Raw genomic sequence first — 2,858 nt, forward strand, 5'->3', positions numbered from 1 at the left:
TGTCCTCCGGCTGGGAGGGTGCCGGAAGTCTGCGGCCCCAAAAGGGTGCTGCCTCAGCGGCTCTGTGGCTCCTGCCTGTCCCAGAAGCTGTCTGCCTCTGTGGTCCCCACTCTGACCTGTACAGACTAAGTTCGGCGGAGTCCCGGAGCCAAGATGGCGCTCTCTGCAGGGCAGGTCACTGTCCTCCGACTGGCGAGAGCTTTTTTCTTGACTATTTCAAGAACATATGTTGATTCATTTTTTTTTTTTTTTTTAGATTTTTATTTTAAAAAGTAAATGATCAAATCTACCCCACCTAACTTAGTTAGGATTACTATTGCTGTGATGAAACACCATAACCAAAAGCAACTTGGGAAGAGCAGGGATTATTTGACTTACACTTCCATGTTCATCATCAAAGGCAGTCAGAATAGGAACTCAAACTGGGCCGGAATCTGCAGGCAGCAGCTGATACAGAGGCCTTGGAGGATCGACAATTACTGGCTCATTTGTTATGGTTTCCTCAGCCTGCTTTCTTAAATAACCCAGGATCACCAGGCCAGGGATGGCACTACCCACAATGGGCTGAGCCCTTCCACATTCAATGTTAATTAAGAAAATGCCCAACAAGCTTGCCTACAGCCGGAACTTATGTATTTTCTCAGTTGACATTCCCTCCTTTCATATGACTTTAGCTCGTGTCAGGTTGACATAAAACTAGCCATCACATCTTCCCATTCGCTCTCCACTAATTTCCTCCCCTATCTTCCTCCGTTGTTTTTCCATTCCAACGTCAGCAGCCATCGGTCATCAATAGACTCTCAGCAAGGGATGAGGACTTCATGATTCCTTTGTCCATTCTTGCTTGGACTTTATCTGGCTTGATCTGGGTCAGGTCTCATATATGCATCACAGTTGTGTGTTTGTACATTAAACACTATTTCACTACAGCCATTCACTACCTCTTGCTTTTACAATATTTGCACCCTCTCTTTCACTATGATCCTTGAGTGCTGCAAATGGGTATGATACAGATGTCCTTTTTTGGGCTGAGCCCACCTCACTCTCTTGTTTTCTGAATGTACTGGTTGTGGGTCTCTGTATTGCAAAAAAAGGAGCTTCTCTGACGACAGATGAGAAACACAGTAATCTATGGGTATAGAGATAATTACCTAGGGGCATTTTACTAACATCTTCATGTAGCAGGAAGTAGTCAGTTCTCCTCCAGAGTCTATGCTGTTTTTAGCCACAGATTCTCAGTTAGCAGTATCAGGCATGAATTTCATCTTGTGCCATGGGCCTCAAAACCAATCAAGAAAGTGATCAGTTACATTCATGCCACTGTTGCACTGGTGGGCATATTTTACCAGTCCAGTCATGGCTGAAGCTCTCAGGGTTCACAGCTGGATAAGAGTGTTGATTGATCTTCTTCTCCGAGAGCATACGTACTATAAAAGCTAGCCAGCAGGGATGAAATGTCCAGGTCAGAACTAGTTTTATTGATTTCTTTTCTGTGACACAAGAATGCAGTATATTCAGGAACAAAGTATGAGTGGCCCATGATGTTCTGGAGGGAAACAAAGGACAGTGGTAATAACCTGTGATGTTTGGGGGCAGGGTTGTATGGAACCCTACTGACCAATAAATTGAAAGAGGTACCTATTCATACTAGGCACTGGAGTTCTTGATGACCTATGGAGCCTAGTAATAGAGTTGCTGTTACCAGTTATAGGATAACTATTTAAATTCTTTTACACACACACACACACACACACACACACACACACACACACACACACACTTAAAGAAGTTTCTGTGTTGAGTTTTCCTATGCCTTTTTTATATGTCTTTAGCTTTATCTCTCTCCATACTCCCTCCTCTACTGTAGTAATTATGCCTGGTTCTTCCTTCCAGCCCCATACTCCCAGAAATAAGACTCAGACTCAAATATATTTATAAATACCTTGGCCATAGAGTTATGCTTTTCTCTTATTAGGTCATAATTTAAATACTACTCCTGCGCTCAAGTACCATGTGTCCGTCTAATTACATCTTCCAGGGATGCATTCCTGTACCTGGCTCTATCCCAGAATTCTTTCTGCTTCCTGGATGGCCCACCTTCTACTCTAGCCTTTCCTATAGGCCATAGGTTTTTAATTGACAGGTGATGCATCCAAACAATACACAAGATATTCTTTCCACACTCTGCCTTGCCCTTCCATTATTTAATGTTTCCTGCTCTGCTATTCTGCTTTCCTCCTTCTAATCATCTATGTTCAATTCTCCATCCCTCACCATCCATCACTATGGCCTCTTATTATGCTCCTCCTGGTACTCCAAATTAAGCATATACATTCAAAGCTAGAATCCATACATAAGGGAGAATATGCAGTGTTTCTGGGTCTGGGTTTACTACACTTAGATTATTTCTAGCTCCATCCATTTCCCTGAAACTTTCCTGATTTCATTACAGCTGAATAAAGTTCCAGTGTGTATATGTCTCACATTTTTATGGTCTCCATGCATCCTTTGATGGACATCTAAGATGCTTCCATTCCTGGCTCTTGTCAATAGAGCAGCAAGGATCATGGACGAGTAGGTGCCTATGCAGTAAGATATAGAGTCCTTTGGTATATGCCCAGGAGTGGTCTAGCTGGACCACACATGTATTTCCAGGTTTAACAGGAACTTCCACACTGATTTCCATACTGTCTGCAGCAGTTAGTATTCCCACCAACAGTGAATAAGTGTTCTCCTTCCCCAAATCCATGCCTGCAGGTTGTCATTTATTTACTTATTTTGATCACAGATGTTCTGATTGGGGTACGATGAAATCTCAAACTAATTTTAATTTGCATTCTCCTGAAGGCTATGGATGT

The sequence above is a fragment of the Mus caroli genome, chromosome 19 (genome assembly GCF_900094665.2).
Source record: "Mus caroli chromosome 19, CAROLI_EIJ_v1.1, whole genome shotgun sequence".
Taxonomy (NCBI): domain Eukaryota; kingdom Metazoa; phylum Chordata; class Mammalia; order Rodentia; family Muridae; genus Mus; species Mus caroli.